The 16,446-nt window shown below is 48.4% G+C and overlaps 1 long non-coding RNA gene across 14 annotated transcripts in view; it reads right to left on the bottom strand.

Annotated features, from left to right (window-relative positions):
* The window catches only part of LOC127474986 (uncharacterized), a 35,409-nt gene extending 19,530 nt beyond the window's left edge, over window positions 1–15,879 (bottom strand). For 5 of the 14 annotated variants that reach the window (XR_007906051.1, XR_007906050.1, XR_007906049.1 and 2 more), the window contains exons 1-2: window positions 15,853–15,879; window positions 11,737–11,823 (exon numbers count right to left, since the gene is read on the bottom strand). This is a non-coding gene — a long non-coding RNA (uncharacterized LOC127474986). Of the gene's footprint in view, window positions 1–3,657; window positions 3,690–8,251; window positions 8,284–11,736; window positions 11,824–14,702; window positions 14,730–15,852 lie in introns of those variants that run through there. The other 9 variants (XR_007906058.1, XR_007906057.1, XR_007906056.1 and 6 more) reach the window with 5 other exon arrangements.
* Between the last annotated feature and the right edge of the window lie 567 nt (window positions 15,880–16,446).

Below are 16,446 nucleotides of genomic sequence, written 5' to 3'. Positions count from 1 at the left end.
GAAAACTCTTGCTGCCCATGAAGTGCCCAGGCTACACTAACAATTGAACCTCAAAACCAAAGCTTCCAGACTCTTTTTCCTTAGGGCAAGAACTGCTGTTCCCTGTTTTCAGCCCTGCGCTGCAATGGCCGGTCCCACCTCATGAAAAACTTACTCCAAATGAAGATTCCTGCAAGACAAAAGATGCCACTACAGAAAACTGTTCCTGCCCAAGAAGTGCCAGGGCTGCCCCAACAACCTGAAACCAAAGGATCCAGACTTTTTTTCCTTAGGGAAAGAGCTGCTGTTCCCTTTTTTCAGCCCTGCTCTGCAATGGCTGGCCCCGTCTTTTAAAAAGTTGAATCCAAATGAAGATTCCTGCCAGACAAAAGGTGCCACCACAGAAAACTCTTTGCTTCCTAAGAACTTCCCAGCGTGCCCAAATAACTGCACCTCCAAACCAAAGGATCCAGACTTTTTTTCCTGGTGGAAAGAGCTGCTGTTCCATTTCTTCAGCCCTGCTCTGCAATGGCTCGTCCCACCTCCCGAAAAATTTACTCCAAATGAGGACTCCTGCCAGACAAAAGATGCCACCACAGAAAACTCTTCCTGCCCAAGAAGTGCCCAGGTGCCCCAACAACTGCACCTCAAAGCCAAAGCTTCCAGACTTTTTTCCTGGTGGAAAGAGCTGCTGTTCCCTTTTTTCAGCCCTGTGCTGCAATGGCTGGTCCCACCATTTAAAAACTTGAATCCAAATGAAGATTCCTGCCAGACAAAAGGTACCACCACAGAAAGTTCTTGTTCCCCAAGAAATGCTCAGGCTGCCCCAACAACTGCACCTCAAAGCCAAAGCTTCCAGACGTTTTTTCCTGCTGGAAAGAGCTGCTGTTCCGTTTTTACAGCATGGCCTGCAATGGCCTGTTACACCTTCTGAAAAATTTACTCCAAATGAGGATTCCTACCGGACAAAAGGTGCCACCACAAAAAACTCTTCCTGCCCAAGAACTGCCCAGCCTACACCAACTACACCTGAAACCAAAGGTTCCAGACTTTCTTTCTTGGTTGAAAGAACTGCTGTTCCCTTTTTTCAGGCCTGCGCTGCAATGGCCAGGCCCAGCTCCTGGAAAATTAAATGCAAATGAAGATTCCTGCCAGGCAAAAGGTGCCACAGAAAACTCTTGCTGCCCATGAAGTGCCCAGGCTACACTAACAATTGAACCTCAAAACCAAAGCTTCCAGACTCTTTTTCCTTAGGGCAAGAACTGCTGTTCCCTGTTTTCAGCCCTGCGCTGCAATGGCCGGTCCCACCTCATGAAAAACTTACTCCAAATGAAGATTCCTGCAAGACAAAAGATGCCACTACAGAAAACTGTTCCTGCCCAAGAAGTGCCAGGGCTGCCCCAACAACCTGAAACCAAAGGATCCAGACTTTTTTTCCTTAGGGAAAGAGCTGCTGTTCCCTTTTTTCAGCCCTGCTCTGCAATGACCGGTCCCACGTTCTAAAAAGTTGAATCCAAATGAAGATTCCTGCCAGACAAAAGGTGCCACCACAGAAAGTTCTTGTTCCCCAAGAAGTGCTCAGGCTACCCCAACAACTGCACCTCAAAGCCAAAGCTTCCAGACATTTTTTCCTGGTGGAATGAGCTGCTGTTCCATTTCTTCAGCCCTGCTGTGCAATGGCTCGTCCCACCTCCCGAAAAATTTACTCCAAATGAGGACTCCTGCCAGACAAAAGGTGCCACCACAGATAGCTCTTTGCTGCCCAAGAAATGCCCAGACTGCAGCAACTACACCTGAAGCCAAAGGATCCAGACTTTTTCTCCTTAGGGCAAGAGCTGCTGTTCCCTTTTTTCAGCCCTGCTCTGCAATGGCTGGTCCCGTCTTTTAAAAAGTTGAATCCAAATGAAGATGCCTGCCAGACAAAAGGTGCCACCACAGAAAGCTCTTTGCTTCCTAAGAACTTCCCAGGGTGCCCCAATAACTGCACCTCCAAACCAAAGGTTCCAGACTTTTTTTCCTGGTGGAAAGAGCTGCTGTTCCATTTCTTCAGCCCTGCTGTGCAATGCCTCGTCCCACCTCCCGAAAAATTTACTCCAAATGAGGACTCCTGCCAGACAAAAGGTGCCACCACAGAAAGCTCTTTGCTGCCCAAGAAATGTCCAGGCTGCACCAACTACACCTGAAGCCAAAGGATCCAGACTTTTTCTCCTTAGGGAAAGAGCTGCTGTTCCCTTTTTTCAGCCCTGCTCTGCAATGGCTGGTCCCGTCTTTTAAAAAGTTGAATTCAAATGAAGATGCCTGCCAGACAAAAGGTGCCACCACAGAAAGCTCTTTGCTGCCCAAGAAATGCCCAGGCTGCACCAACTATACCTGAAGCCAAAGGATCCAGACTTTTTCTCCTTTGGGAAAGAGCTGCTGTTCCCTTTTTTCAGCCCTGCTCTGCAATGACCGGTCCCACCTTTTAAAAACTTGAATCCAAATGAAGATGCCTGCCAGACAGAAGGTGCCATCACAGAAAGCTCTTTGCTTCCTAAGAACTTTTCAGGGTGCCCCAATAACTGCACTTCCAAACCAAAGGTTCCAGACTTTTTTTCCTTAGGGCAAGAGCTGCTGTTCCCTCTTTTCAGCCCTGTGCTGCAATGGCCGGTCCCACCTCATGAAAAACTTACTCCAAATGAGGATTCCTGCCAGACAAAAGATGCCACTACAGAAAACTGTTCCTGCCCAAGAAGTGCCCAGGCTGCCCCAACAACCTGAAACCAAAGGATCCAGACTTTTTTCCTGGTGGAAAGAGCTGCTGTTCCCTTTTTTCAGCCCTGCTCTGCAATGACCGGTCCCGCCTTTTAAAAAGTTGAATCCAAATGAAGATTCCTGCCAGAGAAAAGGTGCCACCACAGAAAGCTCTTCCTGCCCAAGAAATGCCCAGGCTGCAGCAACTACACCTGAAGCCAAAGGATCCAGACTTTTTCTCCTTAGGGAAAGAGCTGCTGTTCCCTTTTTTCAGCCCTGCTCTGCAATGGCCGGTCCCGTCTTTTAAAAAGTTGAATCCAAATGAAGATTCCTGCCAGACAAAAGGTGCCACCACAGAAAGCTCTTTGCTTCCTAAGAACTTCCCAGCGTGCCCAAATAACTGCACCTCCAAACCAAAGGATCCAGACTTTTTTTCCTGGTGGAAAGAGCTGCTGTTCCATTTCTTGAGCCCTTCTGTGCAATGGCTCGTCCCACCTCCCGAAAAATTTACTCCAAATGAGGACTCCTGCCAGACAAAAGTTGCCACCACAGAAAACTCTTCTTGCCCAAGAAGTGCCCAGGTGCCCCAACAACTGCACCTCAAAACCAAAGCTTCCAGACTTTTTTCCTGGTGGAAAGAGCTGCTGTTCCCTTTTTTCAGCCCTGCTCTGCAATGACCGGTCCCACCTTTTAAAAAGTTGAATCCAAATGAAGATTCCTGCCAGACAAAAGGTGCCACCACAGAAAGTTCTTGTTCCCCAAGAAGTGCTCAGGCTGCCTCAACAACTGCACCTCAAAACCAAAGCTTCCAGACATTTTTTCCTGGTGGAAAGAGCTGCTGTTCCATTTCTTCAGTCCTGCTCTGCAATGGCTCATCCCACCTCAAGAAAAATTTACTCCAAATGAGGACTCCTACCAGACAAAAGGTGCCACCACAGAAAACTCTTCCTGCCCAAGAAGTGCCCAGGTGCCCCAACAACCTGAAACCAAAGGATCCAGACTTTTTTCCTGGTGGAAAGGGCTGCTGTTCCCTTTTTTCAGCCCTGCTCTGCAATGACCGGTCCCACGTTCTAAAAAGTTGAATCCAAATGAAGATTCCTGCCAGACAAAGATGCCACCACAGAAAACTCTTCCTGCCCAAGAAGTGCCCAGGTGCCCCAACAACTGCACCTCAAAACCAAAGCTTCCAGACTTTTCCTGGTGGAAAGAGCTGCTGTTCCCTTTTTTCAGCCCTGCTCTGCAATGACCGGTCCCACCTTTTAAAAAGTTGAATCCAAATGAAGATTCCTGCCAGACAAAAGGTGCCACCACAGAAAGTTCTTGTTCCCCAAGAAGTGCTCAGGCTGCCCCAACAACTGCACATCAAAGCCAAAGCTTCCAGACATTTTTTCCTGGTGGAAAGGGCTGCTGTTCCCTTTTTTCAGCATGCCCTTCAATGGCCGGTTACACCTTCTGAAAAATTTACTCCAAATGAAGATTCCTGCCCGACAAAAGGTGCCACCACAGAAAACTCTTCCTGCCCAAGAAGTGCCCAGCCTACACCAACTACACCTGAAACCAAAGGTTCCAAACTTTTTTTCTTGGTTGAAAGAACTGCTGTTCCCTTTTTACAGGCCTGCGCTGCAATGGCCAGGCCCAGCTCCTGGAAAATTAAATGCAAATGAAGATTCCTGCCAGACAAAAGGTGCCACAGAAAACTCTTGCTGCCCATGAAGTGCCCAGGCTACACTAACAATTGAACCTGAAAACCAAAGCTTCCAGACTCTTTTTCCTTAGGGCAAGAGCTGCTGTTCCCTTTTTTCAGCCCTGCGCTGCAATGACCGGTCCCACCTTTTAAAAACTTGAATCCAAATGAAGATGCCTGCCAGACAAAAGGTGCCACCACAGAAAGCTCTTTGCTGCCCAAGAAATGCCCAGGCTGCACCAACTACACCTGAAACCAAAGGATCCAGACTTTTTTCCTGGTGGAAAGAGCTTCTGTTCCCTTTTTTCAGCCCTGCTCTGCAATGACCGGTCCCACCTTTTAAAAACTTGAATCCAAATGAAGATGCCTGCCAGACAAAAGGTGCCACCACAGAAAGCTCTTTGCTGCCCAAGAAATGCCCAGGCTGCACCAACTACACCTGAAGCCAAAGGATCCAGACTTTTTCTCCTTAGGGAAAGAGCTGCTGTTCCCTTTTTTCAGCCCTGCTCTGCAATGGCTGGCCCCGTCTTTTAAAAAGTTGAATCCAAATGAAGATTCCTGCCAGACAAAAGGTGCCACCACAGAAAACTCTTTGCTTCCTAAGAACTTCCCAGCGTGCCCAAATAACTGCACCTCCAAACCAAAGGATCCAGACTTTTTTTCCTGGTGGAAAGAGCTGCTGTTCCATTTCTTCAGCCCTGCTCTGCAATGGCTCGTCCCACCTCCCGAAAAATTTACTCCAAATGAGGACTCCTGCCAGACAAAAGATGCCACCACAGAAAACTCTTCCTGCCCAAGAAGTGCCCAGGTGCCCCAACAACTGCACCTCAAAGCCAAAGCTTCCAGACTTTTTTCCTGGTGGAAAGAGCTGCTGTTCCCTTTTTTCAGCCCTGTGCTGCAATGGCTGGTCCCACCATTTAAAAACTTGAATCCAAATGAAGATTCCTGCCAGACAAAAGGTACCACCACAGAAAGTTCTTGTTCCCCAAGAAATGCTCAGGCTGCCCCAACAACTGCACCTCAAAGCCAAAGCTTCCAGACGTTTTTTCCTGCTGGAAAGAGCTGCTGTTCCGTTTTTACAGCATGGCCTGCAATGGCCTGTTACACCTTCTGAAAAATTTACTCCAAATGAGGATTCCTACCGGACAAAAGGTGCCACCACAAAAAACTCTTCCTGCCCAAGAACTGCCCAGCCTACACCAACTACACCTGAAACCAAAGGTTCCAGACTTTCTTTCTTGGTTGAAAGAACTGCTGTTCCCTTTTTTCAGGCCTGCGCTGCAATGGCCAGGCCCAGCTCCTGGAAAATTAAATGCAAATGAAGATTCCTGCCAGGCAAAAGGTGCCACAGAAAACTCTTGCTGCCCATGAAGTGCCCAGGCTACACTAACAATTGAACCTCAAAACCAAAGCTTCCAGACTCTTTTTCCTTAGGGCAAGAACTGCTGTTCCCTGTTTTCAGCCCTGCGCTGCAATGGCCGGTCCCACCTCATGAAAAACTTACTCCAAATGAAGATTCCTGCAAGACAAAAGATGCCACTACAGAAAACTGTTCCTGCCCAAGAAGTGCCCGGGCTGCCCCAACAACCTGAAACCAAAGGATCCAGACTTTTTTTCCTTAGGGAAAGAGCTGCTGTTCCCTTTTTTCAGCCCTGCTCTGCAATGACCGGTCCCACGTTCTAAAAAGTTGAATCCAAATGAAGATTCCTGCCAGACAAAAGGTGCCACCACAGAAAGTTCTTGTTCCCCAAGAAGTGCTCAGGCTACCCCAACAACTGCACCTCAAAGCCAAAGCTTCCAGACATTTTTTCCTGGTGGAATGAGCTGCTGTTCCATTTCTTCAGCCCTGCTGTGCAATGGCTCGTCCCACCTCCCGAAAAATTTACTCCAAATGAGGACTCCTGCCAGACAAAAGGTGCCACCACAGATAGCTCTTTGCTGCCCAAGAAATGCCCAGACTGCAGCAACTACACCTGAAGCCAAAGGATCCAGACTTTTTCTCCTTAGGGCAAGAGCTGCTGTTCCCTTTTTTCAGCCCTGCTCTGCAATGGCTGGTCCCGTCTTTTAAAAAGTTGAATCCAAATGAAGATGCCTGCCAGACAAAAGGTGCCACCACAGAAAGCTCTTTGCTTCCTAAGAACTTCCCAGGGTGCCCCAATAACTGCACCTCCAAACCAAAGGTTCCAGACTTTTTTTCCTGGTGGAAAGAGCTGCTGTTCCATTTCTTCAGCCCTGCTGTGCAATGCCTCGTCCCACCTCCCGAAAAATTTACTCCAAATGAGGACTCCTGCCAGACAAAAGGTGCCACCACAGAAAGCTCTTTGCTGCCCAAGAAATGTCCAGGCTGCACCAACTACACCTGAAGCCAAAGGATCCAGACTTTTTCTCCTTAGGGAAAGAGCTGCTGTTCCCTTTTTTCAGCCCTGCTCTGCAATGGCTGGTCCCGTCTTTTAAAAAGTTGAATTCAAATGAAGATGCCTGCCAGACAAAAGGTGCCACCACAGAAAGCTCTTTGCTGCCCAAGAAATGCCCAGGCTGCACCAACTATACCTGAAGCCAAAGGATCCAGACTTTTTCTCCTTTGGGAAAGAGCTGCTGTTCCCTTTTTTCAGCCCTGCTCTGCAATGACCGGTCCCACCTTTTAAAAACTTGAATCCAAATGAAGATGCCTGCCAGACAGAAGGTGCCATCACAGAAAGCTCTTTGCTTCCTAAGAACTTTTCAGGGTGCCCCAATAACTGCACTTCCAAACCAAAGGTTCCAGACTTTTTTTCCTTAGGGCAAGAGCTGCTGTTCCCTCTTTTCAGCCCTGTGCTGCAATGGCCGGTCCCACCTCATGAAAAACTTACTCCAAATGAGGATTCCTGCCAGACAAAAGATGCCACTACAGAAAACTGTTCCTGCCCAAGAAGTGCCCAGGCTGCCCCAACAACCTGAAACCAAAGGATCCAGACTTTTTTCCTGGTGGAAAGAGCTGCTGTTCCCTTTTTTCAGCCCTGCTCTGCAATGACCGGTCCCGCCTTTTAAAAAGTTGAATCCAAATGAAGATTCCTGCCAGAGAAAAGGTGCCACCACAGAAAGCTCTTCCTGCCCAAGAAATGCCCAGGCTGCAGCAACTACACCTGAAGCCAAAGGATCCAGACTTTTTCTCCTTAGGGAAAGAGCTGCTGTTCCCTTTTTTCAGCCCTGCTCTGCAATGGCCGGTCCCGTCTTTTAAAAAGTTGAATCCAAATGAAGATTCCTGCCAGACAAAAGGTGCCACCACAGAAAGCTCTTTGCTTCCTAAGAACTTCCCAGCGTGCCCAAATAACTGCACCTCCAAACCAAAGGATCCAGACTTTTTTTCCTGGTGGAAAGAGCTGCTGTTCCATTTCTTGAGCCCTTCTGTGCAATGGCTCGTCCCACCTCCCGAAAAATTTACTCCAAATGAGGACTCCTGCCAGACAAAAGTTGCCACCACAGAAAACTCTTCTTGCCCAAGAAGTGCCCAGGTGCCCCAACAACTGCACCTCAAAACCAAAGCTTCCAGACTTTTTTCCTGGTGGAAAGAGCTGCTGTTCCCTTTTTTCAGCCCTGCTCTGCAATGACCGGTCCCACCTTTTAAAAAGTTGAATCCAAATGAAGATTCCTGCCAGACAAAAGGTGCCACCACAGAAAGTTCTTGTTCCCCAAGAAGTGCTCAGGCTGCCTCAACAACTGCACCTCAAAACCAAAGCTTCCAGACATTTTTTCCTGGTGGAAAGAGCTGCTGTTCCATTTCTTCAGTCCTGCTCTGCAATGGCTCATCCCACCTCAAGAAAAATTTACTCCAAATGAGGACTCCTACCAGACAAAAGGTGCCACCACAGAAAACTCTTCCTGCCCAAGAAGTGCCCAGGTGCCCCAACAACCTGAAACCAAAGGATCCAGACTTTTTTCCTGGTGGAAAGGGCTGCTGTTCCCTTTTTTCAGCCCTGCTCTGCAATGACCGGTCCCACGTTCTAAAAAGTTGAATCCAAATGAAGATTCCTGCCAGACAAAGATGCCACCACAGAAAACTCTTCCTGCCCAAGAAGTGCCCAGGTGCCCCAACAACTGCACCTCAAAACCAAAGCTTCCAGACTTTTCCTGGTGGAAAGAGCTGCTGTTCCCTTTTTTCAGCCCTGCTCTGCAATGACCGGTCCCACCTTTTAAAAAGTTGAATCCAAATGAAGATTCCTGCCAGACAAAAGGTGCCACCACAGAAAGTTCTTGTTCCCCAAGAAGTGCTCAGGCTGCCCCAACAACTGCACATCAAAGCCAAAGCTTCCAGACATTTTTTCCTGGTGGAAAGGGCTGCTGTTCCCTTTTTTCAGCATGCCCTTCAATGGCCGGTTACACCTTCTGAAAAATTTACTCCAAATGAAGATTCCTGCCCGACAAAAGGTGCCACCACAGAAAACTCTTCCTGCCCAAGAAGTGCCCAGCCTACACCAACTACACCTGAAACCAAAGGTTCCAAACTTTTTTTCTTGGTTGAAAGAACTGCTGTTCCCTTTTTACAGGCCTGCGCTGCAATGGCCAGGCCCAGCTCCTGGAAAATTAAATGCAAATGAAGATTCCTGCCAGACAAAAGGTGCCACAGAAAACTCTTGCTGCCCATGAAGTGCCCAGGCTACACTAACAATTGAACCTGAAAACCAAAGCTTCCAGACTCTTTTTCCTTAGGGCAAGAGCTGCTGTTCCCTTTTTTCAGCCCTGCGCTGCAATGACCGGTCCCACCTTTTAAAAACTTGAATCCAAATGAAGATGCCTGCCAGACAGAAGGTGCCATCACGGAAAGCTCTTTGCTTCCTAAGAACTTCCCAGGGTGCCCCAATAACTGCACTTCCAAACCAAAGGTTCCAGACTTTTTTTCCTTAGGGCAAGAGCTGCTGTTCCCTCTTTTCAGCCCTGCTCTGCAATGACCGGTCCCACCTTTTAAAAAGTTGAATCCAAATGAAGATGCCTGCCAGACAAAAGGTGCCACCACAGAAAGCTCTTTGCTGCCCAAGAAATGCCCAGGCTGCACCAACTACACCTCCAAACCAAAGGATCCAGACTTTTTCTCCTTAGGGAAAGAGCTGCTGTTCCCTTTTTTCAGCCCTGCTCTGCAATGGCTGGCCCCGTCTTTTAAAAAGTTGAATCCAAATGAAGATTCCTGCCAGACAAAAGGTGCCACCACAGAAAACTCTTTGCTTCCTAAGAACTTCCCAGCGTGCCCAAATAACTGCACCTCCAAACCAAAGGATCCAGACTTTTTTTCCTGGTGGAAAGAGCTGCTGTTCCATTTCTTCAGCCCTGCTCTGCAATGGCTCGTCCCACCTCCCGAAAAATTTACTCCAAATGAGGACTCCTGCCAGACAAAAGATGCCACCACAGAAAACTCTTCCTGCCCAAGAAGTGCCCAGGTGCCCCAACAACTGCACCTCAAAGCCAAAGCTTCCAGACTTTTTTCCTGGTGGAAAGAGCTGCTGTTCCCTTTTTTCAGCCCTGTGCTGCAATGGCTGGTCCCACCATTTAAAAACTTGAATCCAAATGAAGATTCCTGCCAGACAAAAGGTACCACCACAGAAAGTTCTTGTTCCCCAAGAAATGCTCAGGCTGCCCCAACAACTGCACCTCAAAGCCAAAGCTTCCAGACGTTTTTTCCTGCTGGAAAGAGCTGCTGTTCCGTTTTTACAGCATGGCCTGCAATGGCCTGTTACACCTTCTGAAAAATTTACTCCAAATGAGGATTCCTACCGGACAAAAGGTGCCACCACAAAAAACTCTTCCTGCCCAAGAACTGCCCAGCCTACACCAACTACACCTGAAACCAAAGGTTCCAGACTTTCTTTCTTGGTTGAAAGAACTGCTGTTCCCTTTTTTCAGGCCTGCGCTGCAATGGCCAGGCCCAGCTCCTGGAAAATTAAATGCAAATGAAGATTCCTGCCAGGCAAAAGGTGCCACAGAAAACTCTTGCTGCCCATGAAGTGCCCAGGCTACACTAACAATTGAACCTCAAAACCAAAGCTTCCAGACTCTTTTTCCTTAGGGCAAGAACTGCTGTTCCCTGTTTTCAGCCCTGCGCTGCAATGGCCGGTCCCACCTCATGAAAAACTTACTCCAAATGAAGATTCCTGCCAGACAAAAGATGCCACTACAGAAAACTGTTCCTGCCCAAGAAGTGCCCGGGCTGCCCCAACAACCTGAAACGAAAGGATCCAGACTTTTTTTCCTTAGGGAAAGAGCTGCTGTTCCCTTTTTTCAGCCCTGCTCTGCAATGACCGGTCCCACGTTCTAAAAAGTTGAATCCAAATGAAGATTCCTGCCAGACAAAAGGTGCCACCACAGAAAGTTCTTGTTCCCCAAGAAGTGCTCAGGCTACCCCAACAACTGCACCTCAAAGCCAAAGCTTCCAGACATTTTTTCCTGGTGGAATGAGCTGCTGTTCCATTTCTTCAACCCTGCTCTGCAATGGCTCGTCCCACCTCCCGAAAAATTTACTCCAAATGAGGACTCCTGCCAGACAAAAGATGCCACCACACAAAACTCTTCCTGCCCAAGAAGTGCCCAGGTGCCCCAACAACTGCACCTCAAAGCCCAAGCTTCCAGACTTTTTTTCCTGGTGGAAAGAGCTGCTGTTCCCTTTTTTCAGCCCTGCGCTACAATGACCGGTCCTACGTTCTAAGAAGTTGAATCCAAATGAAGATTCCTGCCAGACAAAAGGTGCCACCACAGAAAGCTCTTTGCTTCCTAAGAACTTCCCAGGGTGCCCCAATAACTGCACCTCCAAACCAAAGGTTCCAGACTTTTTTTCCTGGTGGAAAGAGCTGCTGTTCCATTTCTTCAGCCCTGCTGTGCAATGGCTCGTCCCACCTCCCGAAAAATTTACTCCAAATGAGGACTCCTGCCAGACAAAAGGTGCCACCACAGAAAACTCTTCCTGCCCAAGAAGTGCCCAGGTGCCCCAACAACTGCACCTCAAAACCAAAGCTTCCAGACTTTTTTCCTGGTGGAAAGAGCTGCTGTTCCCTTTTTTCAGCCCTGCTCTGCAATGACCGGTCCCACCATTTAAAAACTTGAATCCAAATGAAGATTCCTGCCAGAGAAAAGGTGCCACCACAGAAAGTTCTTGTTCCCCAAGAAGTGCTCAGGCTGCCCCAACAACTGCACCTCAAAGCCAAAGCTTCCAGACATTTTTTCCTGGTGGAAAGAGCTGCTGTTCCCTTTTTTCAGCATGCCCTGCTATGGCCGGTCCCACCTCATGAAAAACTTACTCCAAATGAGGATTCCTGCCAGACAAAAGATGCCACTACAGAAAACTGTTCCTGCCCAAGAAGTGCCCAGGCTGCCCCAACAACCTGAAACCAAAGGATCCAGACTTTTTTCCTGGTGGAAAGAGCTGCTGTTCCCTTTTTTCAGCCCTGCTCTGCAATGACCGGTCCCACCTTTTAAAAACTTGAATCCAAATGAAGATTCCTGCCAGACAAAAGGTGCCACCACAGAAAGCTCTTTGCTGCCCAAGAAGTACCCAGGCTGCACCAACTACACCGGAAGCCAAAGGATCCAGATTTTTTTCCTGGTAGAAAGAGCTGCTGTTCCCTTTTTTCAGTCCTGTGCTGTAATGGCCGGTCCCACCTCCAGAAAACTTTACTCCAGATGAAGATTCCTGCCAGACAGAAGGTGCCACCACAGAAAGGTCTTGATGCCCAAGAAGTTCCCAGGCTGCCCCAAGAACTGCACCTGAAGCCAAAGGATCCAGACTTTTTTTCCTGGAGGAAAGAGCTGCTGTTCCCTTTTTAAAGCCCTGCTACAATGGCTTGTCCCACCTCCTGCAAAATTTACTCTAAATGAAGATTCCTGCCAGACAAAAGGTGCCGCCACAGGAATCTCTTGCTGCCCAAAACGTGCCCAGGCTGCCGAAAGAACTGCACCTGAAGCCAAAGGATCCAGACTTTTTTTCCTTAGGGAAAGAGCTGCTGTTCCCTTTTTTCAGTCCTGCGCTGCAATGGCCGGTCCCACCTCCTGGAAAATTGAATCCAACTGAAGATTCCTGCCATACAAAAGGTGCCACCACAGAGAACTCATCTATCCCAAGAAGTGCCCAGGCTGCCCCAGCAACTGCACCTCAAAGCCAAAGGATCCAGGCTTTTTTCCTGGTGTGAAGAGCTGCTGTTCCCGTTTTTCAGGCCTGCTCTGCAATGGCCGGTCCCACCTCGTGAAAACTTTAATCCAAATGAATATTCCTGCCAGACAAAATTTGCCACTACAAAAAACTCTTGCTGCCTAAGAAGTGCCCAGACTGCCCCACCAACTACTCCTGAAGCCAAAGGATCCAGACTTTTTTTCCTTAAGGAAAGGGCTGCTGTTCCCTTTTTTCAGCCCTGCGCTGCAATGGCCGGTCCCACCTCCTGGAAAATTGAATCCGACTGAAGATTCCTGCCAGACAAAAGGTGCCACTACAGAAAACTCTTCCTGCCCAAGAAGTACCCAGGCTGCACCACCTACACCGGAAGCCAAAGGATCCAGTTTTTTTTCCTGGTAGAAAGAACTGCTGTTCCCTTTTTTCAGTCCTGTGCTGTAATGGCCGGTCCCACCTCCAGAAAACTTTGCTCCAAATGAAGATTCCTGCCAGACAAAAGGTGCCACCATAGAAAGGTCTTTGCTGCCCAAGAAGTGCCCAGGCTGCCCCACCAACTTCACCTGAAGTCAAAGCTTCCAGACTTTTTTCCTGGTGGAAAGAGCTGCTGTTCCCTTTTTCCAGACTTGCTCTTCAATGGCCGGTCCCACCTCCTGGAAAATTGAATCCAAATGAAGATTCCTGCCAGACAAAACGTGCTACCACAGAAAGGTCTTGATGCCCAAGAAGTACCCAGGCTGCCCCAAGAACTGCACCTGAAGCCAAAGGTACCAGACATTTTTTCCTGGTGGAAAGAGCTGCTGTTCCCTTTTTAAAGCCCTGCTACAATGGCTTGTCCCACCTCATGCAAAATTTACTCTAAATGAAGATTCCTGCCAGACAAAAGGTGCCGCCACAGGAATCTCTTGCTGCCCAAAAAGTGCCCAGGCTGCCCCAAGAACTGCACCTGAAGCCAAAGGATTCAGACTTTTTTTCCCGGTAGAAAGAGCTGCTGTTCCCTTTTTTCAAGCCTGTTCTTCAATGGCCGGTCCCACCTCCAGAAAACTTTGCTCCAAATGAAGATTCCTGCCAGACAAAAGGTGCAACCACAGAAAGGTCTTTGCTGCCCAAGAAGTGCCCAGGCTGCCGAAAGAACTGCACCTGAAGCCAAAGGATCCAGACTTTTTCCTGGTGGAAAGAGCTGCTGTTCCCTTTTTTCAGGCCTGCGCTGCAATGGCCGTTCCCACTTCCAGAAAACTTTACTCGAGATGAAGATTCCTGCCAGACAAAAGGTGCCACCACAGAGAATTCATCTATCCCAAGAAGTGCCCAGGCTGCCCCACCAACTGCTCCTCAAAACCAAAGGATCCAGGCTTTTTTCCTGGTGTGAAGAGCTGCTGTTCCCGTTTTTCTGCCCTGCGGTGCAATGGCCAGTCCCACCTTTTTAAAAACTGAATCCTACTGAAGATTCCTGCCAGAAAAAAGGTGCCACCACAGAAAACTCATCTATCCCAAGAAGTACCCAGGCTGCAACAACTACAACTGAAGCCAAAGGATCCAGACTTTTTTTCCTTAGGGAAAGAAATGCTGTTCCCTTTTTTCAGTCCTGCGCTGCAATGGCCAGTCCCACCTCCTGGAAAATTGAATCCAACTGAAGATTCCTGCCAGACAAAAGGTGCCACTACAGAAAACTCTTCCTGCCCAAGAAGTACCCAGGCTGTACCAACTACACCTGAAGCCAAAGGATCCAGATTTTTTTCCTGGTAAAAAAGAGCTGCTGTTCCCTTTTTTCACTCCAGTGCTGCAATGGCCGGTCCCACCTCCAGAAACCTTTACTCCAGATGAAGATTCCTGCCAGACAAAAGGTGCCACCACAGAAAGGTCTTTGCTGCCCAAGAAGTGTCCAGGCTGCCCCAAAATCTGCACCTCAAAGCCAAAGGTACCAGACATTTTTTCCTGGTAGAAAGAGCTGCTGTTCCCTTTTTTCAGTCCTGTTCTGTAGTGCCGGTTCCACCTCCTGAGAAATTGAATCCAACTTAAGATTCCTGCCAGAGAAATGGTGCCACCACTGAAAGGTCTTTGCTGCCCCAGAAGTGCCCAGGCTGCCCCACCAACTTCACCTCAAAGACAAAGCTTCCAGAACTTTTTCCTGGTGGAAAGAGCTGCTGTTCCCTTTTTTCAGCCCTGCTCTGCAATGACCGGTCCCACCTTTTAAAAAGTTGAATCCAAATGAAGATTCCTGCCAGACAAAAGGTGCCACCACAGAAAGTTCTTGTTCCCCAAGAAGTGCTCAGGCTGCCCCAACAACTGCACATCAAAGCCAAAGCTTCCAGACATTTTTTCCTGGTGGAAAGGGCTGCTGTTCCCTTTTTTCAGCATGCCCTTCAATGGCCGGTTACACCTTCTGAAAAATTTACTCCAAATGAAGATTCCTGCCCGACAAAAGGTGCCACCACAGAAAACTCTTCCTGCCCAAGAAGTGCCCAGCCTACACCAACTACACCTGAAACCAAAGGTTCCAAACTTTTTTTCTTGGTTGAAAGAACTGCTGTTCCCTTTTTACAGGCCTGCGCTGCAATGGCCAGGCCCAGCTCCTGGAAAATTAAATGCAAATGAAGATTCCTGCCAGACAAAAGGTGCCACAGAAAACTCTTGCTGCCCATGAAGTGCCCAGGCTACACTAACAATTGAACCTGAAAACCAAAGCTTCCAGACTCTTTTTCCTTAGGGCAAGAGCTGCTGTTCCCTTTTTTCAGCCCTGCGCTGCAATGACCGGTCCCACCTTTTAAAAACTTGAGTCCAAATGAAGATGCCTGCCAGACAAAAGGTGCCACCACAGAAAGCTCTTTGCTGCCCAAGAAATGCCCAGGCTGCACCAACTACACCTGAAGCCAAAGGATCCAGACTTTTTTCCTGGTGGAAAGAGCTGCTGTTCCCTTTTTTCAGCCCTGCTCTGCAATGACCGGTCCCACCTTTTAAAAACTTGAATCCAAATGAAGATGCCTGCCAGACAAAAGGTGCCACCACAGAAAGCTCTTTGCTGCCCAAGAAATTCCCAGGCTGCACCAACTACACCTGAAGCCAAAGGATCCAGACTTTTTCTCTTTAGGGAAAGAGCTGCTGTTCCCTTTTTTCAGCCCTGCTCTGCAATGACCGGTCCCACCTTTTAAAAACTTGAATCCAAATGAAGATGCCTGCCAGACAGAAGGTGCCATCACGGAAAGCTCTTTGCTTCCTAAGAACTTCCCAGGGTGCCCCAATAACTGCACTTCCAAACCAAAGGTTCCAGACTTTTTTTCCTTAGGGCAAGAGCTGCTGTTCCCTCTTTTCAGCCCTGCTCTGCAATGACCGGTCCCACCTTTTAAAAAGTTGAATCCAAATGAAGATGCCTGCCAGACAAAAGGTGCCACCACAGAAAGCTCTTTGCTGCCCAAGAAATGCCCAGGCTGCACCAACTACACCTGAAGCCAAAGGATCCAGACTTTTTCTCCTTAGGGAAAGAGCTGCTGTTCCCTTTTTTCAGCCCTGCTCTGCAATGGCTGGCCCCGTCTTTTAAAAAGTTGAATCCAAATGAAGATTCCTGCCAGACAAAAGGTGCCACCACAGAAAACTCTTTGCTTCCTAAGAACTTCCCAGCGTGCCCAAATAACTGCACCTCCAAACCAAAGGATCCAGACTTTTTTTCCTGGTGGAAAGAGCTGCTGTTCCATTTCTTCAGCCCTGCTCTGCAATGGCTCGTCCCACCTCCCGAAAAATTTACTCCAAATGAGGACTCCTGCCAGACAAAAGATGCCACCACAGAAAACTCTTCCTGCCCAAGAAGTGCCCAGGTGCCCCAACAACTGCACCTCAAAGCCAAAGCTTCCAGACTTTTTTCCTGGTGGAAAGAGCTGCTGTTCCCTTTTTTCAGCCCTGTGCTGCAATGGCTGGTCCCACCATTTAAAAACTTGAA

This window comes from Manacus candei, unplaced genomic scaffold (genome assembly GCF_025592945.1).
Source record: "Manacus candei isolate 608988 ecotype Guabito, Panama unplaced genomic scaffold, ASM2559294v1 h1tg000045l, whole genome shotgun sequence".
NCBI lineage: Eukaryota > Metazoa > Chordata > Aves > Passeriformes > Pipridae > Manacus > Manacus candei.
Note: the sequence above shows the minus strand (reverse complement) of the source record. Positions and strands in the feature narration are given on the sequence as shown.